This window comes from Wolffia australiana, chromosome 17 (assembly GCF_029677425.1).
Source record: "Wolffia australiana isolate 7733 chromosome 17, ASM2967742v1".
Lineage (NCBI taxonomy): Eukaryota > Viridiplantae > Streptophyta > Magnoliopsida > Alismatales > Araceae > Wolffia > Wolffia australiana.
In genome coordinates, this window is record NC_135851.1 from 2,016,453 (window position 1) to 2,023,086 (window position 6,634).

Genomic DNA, 6,634 nt, shown 5'->3' on the forward strand with positions numbered 1-6,634 from the left:
TATTTTCTTTATTAAAACACCTGCAAATTCGTGGGTATAAAATTCATTTTTTACACAGAAAATGGCTTGTTTGTCTTCAATCCCCTTTTACGAATTTCATATTTTTGCCTTTACACTTGAATGATTTATGTTTAAATTTAATGACTTTAAAAAAGAGGACTTGATTTTGTTTAACTCATTAGATTAAAAAGTATTTTTTCTATCTTAAAGCTGGCATAAAATTAAGTGAATTTGTTAAAGACTTTTCTGCCCAGTCTTGCACTAAAAAAGTTACATACATATAATATCAAATAATAATTCATTAACTAAATGACACTTATTCTGGTTCATCAACTCAATGCACAAGTTGATGAACCAGAAAATAGGGCTAAATATGTATTTAAGGCTTCTGGTTTATACAAAAATATTTTATTCACGAGCATAGAGCGGGTAAGGGTCGAATTCATAGGGAGCAAGTATTGACTAAGCAAATTTTATCTTTGATTTTTATTTTTTGGTTTTTATATTTATTTCAAAATTTTAATTTAATTTAAATAAATAATTTTAGGGGAAATTAATTTAATATAATTATAAGAAGGTCAGAAAATATCATTATTACTTAACCTAACTATTTGTATTTGATATAATAATTTTGAGAATTTTAATATCCTTTTTATAGTAGAAAATTCCTAATTTGTTCCAATTTAAACTACCTTTGTTGTCACTTCGGGAAAGCTGGGCTATGGTAGAAGAAGATGGACATGAGTGGATTGAAGAGGATCAAAGAGATATTGTGCTGATTGCAATAGAGATGATGTCAATAGTGCCAACAAGCGGTGGAGCGGGGGCAAATGACAACGATTATACCATCATTGGTACGACGAGCAGCAGAGTTGAAGGTGGTGTGCATGAGATTGGAAACATAGGATACCGGTGACGATGACTGATAAACCAAAATTTGGGTTAAATAAGCCAATTTTAATGTTTTGATTTGCACAACAATATTTATAAAATTTCCTTCTTAGAATTGGATAATTAAAAGTCGAATCCACAAGAAGCTGGTAATGATAGATTAAATTTAAATTTAAATATATTTTAAAATAATTATTTTAGGTGATTTATATTTTTTTTATTTTAAAAAAATATTTTCTGGAGAGAAAAATAGTGAAAACTAGTCAAAACTATTTTAAATAAATGAAATAAATGTTTATTTTATTTTAGATAAGTACTGATTATTTAATATGTTTTTTAAATTTTTTGGGAATTTTTAAGGCAATAAATAAGTTTATGTTTAAAGAGAACCTTTGGTCACCCTTCCCACAACGCAATTTGCAGTTGGCAGCGCTCTATTGGGGGCCAGAAACAAGTTGTGTACTAAAAATACAATAACTTTTGGTACAGGAGGATTTTTTAGTGTTGTTTGATTTCTAGAAAGCTTGAAGTTTTGGATACCTGTTATAATGATTAACTAGGAAAAAATGTGAGAGAACTCAATTAAAACAATATGGATAACACACTAATCTTGTTATCACTTTCCCTAAAGGCCAAGTGGTGTTCTTTCTCTAAAAATCTTGATCACCGTTGAACTCTCTCTCCCACGATCTTGTTGAACAATAATGGATCAAAGAAATATAATGCACTAGGCCTCCAACAACAAGTTGGGAGCAAAAATGCAAGATGAGATACAAAGAGAGGGAAGAAGAGGTTAAATAGAAGTTCCCTAACTTTTTCCCAGCCATTGTATTTAATTCGAAGGGTTTGAAGGGCTAGTATTATTTTATTTCCAGCTTGTATCCATGCCTCTCCTTGCCAGATTTGAAATCCGGCCTTTAAATTTGAAATCGTAAGTTATTTCCACAAGTATTGCCTTTAGTTGATCAGTTCTTAAGGAGGTTTGAACATGCTTCTAGGGGTGGGCTTCTTGCGTATTAGACCTCTTCTTACTATGTATGAGATGGCTTAGGTTCCTCCTTTCCTCCCATTTATATCCCAGATTCAGCACTGCATTTACCTAAGTCCTATTTTTCCAATAAAACTTCGAGATGATGTTAGAAATCCACTTGATTCAAAGGAATCAAGTGGGTATAGTCTCAAAAATCATTAGCTTATATAAAAATATAGCTTAAGAAAATAAATCATAATTTTCATGTTATTCTTAAATGGCGAATAATCCAAGTGCAAAAATTAAAATATGATAAAAGAATTATAAAACATAGTTTTATGGATCTAATTTGATATTATAAATAACCTAGGGAAAAAGACAAATATATGAGTTAGAAAAAGACGAAAATCACAATCACCTCCTGGTCATGTGCCCAACGGGCCTAGTGGTATTTTTTCTACAAGTGTCTTCATCTCAACGTCACTTCCTCAATCATTCACTCTTGGAGACCAAGAATGGACCCAAGCGAGATTTTGAATGAGCAAAACACTCCAAGGGTAATTAGGAACACAATCCAAGGGTATCGTTTTTAAAACATTGGGGTATTCTATTTATAGATTGAAGATAGTAGAAGGATATAGGAGGGAAATGTGTAACTACCCTCAAACTTTAAGCCCAAAAATCCTTCTAGATCCTTGGATATCATTGTTTCAATTTGGAGCAATCTAAGCCATCTGATTTTCTCTCTCATCTGAATTTTATGACAGATTTCTAGCATGGCAGGAATGTCTAGGAGCATAAAACGACAATTAATCTTTAAAAAAATATTAAAATATTCAAATTTATATTTTTTTAATTATGAAATTATTTTATGTATGCATTTAACTTCAGAAAATTCCATAAAAATACTACCAAGTTCAGAAAAATCACAATGTCATATCAAAAATATAATAAACCCCTTAAAATACTTTTTAAAATGTAAATAAATATTTTCTGAATTGTGAAATTATTTTATTCATGAAATTGATGTCAGAAAATGATGTTATAATACAATGAAATAAATAAAAAATAGCAATTTCATTATAAAAGTGCAATAAATGATCATTTTAAAATTGGAAATACATTTTAACCATTAATAACATGCATTTATAATAATTTCAAGGAGAATAAACACATTAAGTGCATGAAATTACTATAAAAAATAGCATGCTATTTGTGATTATCACCTTGTCTCATAAAATAATTTGACTACTTAGTGATGAGCAAGGGTAGTCTTTGTGGGAAATGTATCCTAGGGAAATAGTTCTCTCTATAGGGTGAATTTGATGTGACGAGAATAGCATTATGATGACAATAGATGTGAAAAGGTGACAATGAGGCTAGATGAGAACCAATGATAAGAAGTATCTGATTTAGGGTTAAATAACTTAGGTTTAATAAAATATAGGAGGGTTTGAAGGTAAAAAGGGTGGAAACGGCATGATGGAACATGGTGATGAAGGTGGTAAAAGTAGGAGTTGAGTGATTAGTGAGATCAAGATTGTAGGTTAGGTTTTTGTGGACAAATGGAGAAGAGGACATGTGATGGGACCGTAGCGGCATAGGTGACACGCGAGGTGGATGGCAGATGAGGATAAGGAAGGATGGATAATGGATGGTCTACCTAAATGAAATGTGTTGAAGAATGACCCATGTAAGGCAAGATACTAACGTTAAATCCCTACGTTCCACCAAGATCAAGGTGTCTTCTTGACTTAGATCACCCTCCCCAATTCTTTTTTTATCCTCTCCAAGCACTCAAGACACCAAAAGTACTCTTTATGAACCTTCAAAACCTCACTTTCTTTTAATCTACCTCTCTAGGAAGAAGTGAGTTAAACGATATTTTTTACAAAGTTCAGGAGCACAATTTATACATCCAATCATATGGATGGATACAGGACATAAAGATGAAGCTGCCTTTAAAATGTCAGCTGAATCAGAATTCTGTATTGTCAAACATCAAGGCTAAATTTACATTTAATATGAATATTTCTCTCTCCTCATCATTGTTTTTGTCGTCATATCATTATGTCAGAGTTTTGTCTTTTCATTGTAATTAATGCAATCATTGGTCCAGATGCATCGTCATCATTTGTGATTACTGGATCTCATTGCGCCGCGTGACACATGCTGAGTCATAAAGAAAGGATTAAATGTTAATTATTATAATGTATATCAATAAAGTCTTTGGTGTCTGACGTGGCAGCGCGTCAACATACACCACGTCAGCTCACTTCCTTCAAAACCCAATAAAAGATAAACACATATGTGCCCCTTGTACGCATGACGCTAGGTGTCTTATGACACACCATTATTTTGGACTTGTCAAAGTATTTTAAAATCATTGTTTTTAAAATTTTGAGCCTCGGCTTTCATGTCGCATTAAAATTCACAAAAGCCAAAAAAATATCAAAATTCACATAAAATTGAATATAAACCCAAAAAATATAAATAAATAAATGTTTGTACTTGTAAAAATCATATCTTTATGTGTGTGATGTCAAACAACTCAGGAAATATCATATTGCGAGTCAAAAAAATATTTTCTTTCATGATATGTTTCAGAAAAATCCCTACAAAAGCGTAGAAATGCATAAAATTCAGAACGTCATTCTCAAAAATGGATTTAATCATTTTAGGCTTCATAACATGTATATATAACCAAATTATTGTGAATAAATATGTAAATTGCATCGCATTAACCTATTCACAACGTGTGTCATTACATAGGGAGAGAGAGAGAGAGGAAGAGGGAGAAATATATAAATATAGAGATAGATAGAGAGGGGGAGAGATAAAGATAGAGATGGAGGGAGGAGGCAGAGAGGGAGGGAGAGGAATAGAGAGATAAAAGGAGGGATAGGAGCGAGAGAGATATATATAGATACAGAGAATAGAGAGGAGGAGAGAGAGAGATAAATAGAGATGGAGGGAGGAGGCAAAGAGAAAGATAGATAGGGACATGGAGATGGAGAAGGATAGAGAGATATATGAACAGGAGCGAGATAGAGATAGATATATGAGGGAGAGAGAGAGATATTGATAGAGAGAGGGGGATAGGGAGAGAGATAAGAGATAAAGATAGAGAGAGGGGGAGAGGGAGAGGGATAAGAGATAAAGACAGAGAGATAGACAGAAATAGAGTGGGGGGAGGGGGAGAGGGAGAGGGAGAGAGATATAAAAATAAAGAGAGGCGGAGGAGAGAGGAGGAAGGAAAAGAGAGAGGTGGGAGAGGGAGAGAGAGATAAAGTAGGGAGAGGGGGAGAGGGAAAGAGAGAGAGAGATACATATAAAGAGAGGGTGAGAGGGCAGAGAGATAAAGATAGAGAGAAGGGGATAGGGAGAGAGACAATAGATAAAAATAGAGAGAGGGTGAGAGGGACATAGAGATAGATAGAGATAGAGGGGGGGGAGGAGAGGGAGAAGGAGAGAGAAAAAAAGATAAAGAAAGGAGGAGGAGAGAGGAGGAAGGAAAAAAGAGAGGCGGGACAGGGAGAGGGAGAGAAACATAAAGATAGGGATAGGGGGAGAGGAACAGAGAGAAACATAAAGATAGAGAGAGGGGAGGAAAGAGAGAGAGATAAAGATAGAGAGGGGGAGGGAGATAGAGATAAAGATAGGGATAGGGGAGAGGAACAGAGAGAAACATAAAGATAGAGAGAGAGGGGAGGAAAAGAGAGGAGATAAAGATAGAGAGGGGAGAGGGAGATAGAGATAAAGATAGAGAGGGGAGAGGGAGATAGAGATAAAGATAGAGAGGGGGAGAGGGAGATAGAGATAAAGATAGAGAGAGGGGGAGAGAGAAAGAGAGAGAGATAAAGATAGAGAGGGGGGAGAGGGAGAGAGAGATAAAGATAGAGAGAGGGGGAGAGGGAGATATATATATATATATATATATATATATATAACGATAGAGAGAGAGGGGGAGAGGGAGAGAAATAAGAGATAAAGATAGAGGGAGTGGGAGAGGGATAAGAGAAAGATAGAGAGGGGGGGAGAGGGACAGAGAGATAAATAGAGATAGAGCGAGAGAGAGAGAGAGGGAGAGGGAGAGAGATATGAAGATAGAAGAGGAGGAAGGAAAAGATAGAGGGGGAAGAGGGATAGGGAGAGAGAGATAAAGATAGGTAGAGGGGGAGTGGAACAGAGAGAACGATAAAGATAGAGGGGGAGAGGGAGAGGGAGAGAGAGATAAATATAAAGAGGGGGAGAGGGAGAGAGAAAGATAGAGAGGGGGAGAGGGGGACAGAGAGCGATAAAGATAGAGAGAGGGAGAGGGAGAGAGAGATAAAGATAGAGAGGGATATGGAGAGGGAGAGAGAGATAAAGATAGAGAGGGATATGGAGAGGGCGAGAGAGATAAAGATAGAGAGGGATATGGAGAGGGCGAGAGAGATAAAGATAGAGAGAGGGGGAGAAGGAGAGAGATAGATAAAGATAGAGAGGGAGATGGAGAGGGAGAGAGAGATAAAGATAGGGAGAGGGGGGAGAGATAGAGAGAGATAGACAAAGATAGAGAGGGGGGGAGAAGGGGTGGCAGATAATTAAAATATAGAGAGACAGGGTGGGAGAGAGATAAAGATAGAGAGAGGGGGGGAGAGGGGGAGGGGAAGAGAGATAAAGATAGAGAGAGGGAGAGGGGAGAGGGAGTGGGGAGAGAAATAAAGATGGAGAGGGAGAGTGGGAGAGAGATAAATATAGAGAGAGGGGGGGAGAGGGAGAGATAGATAA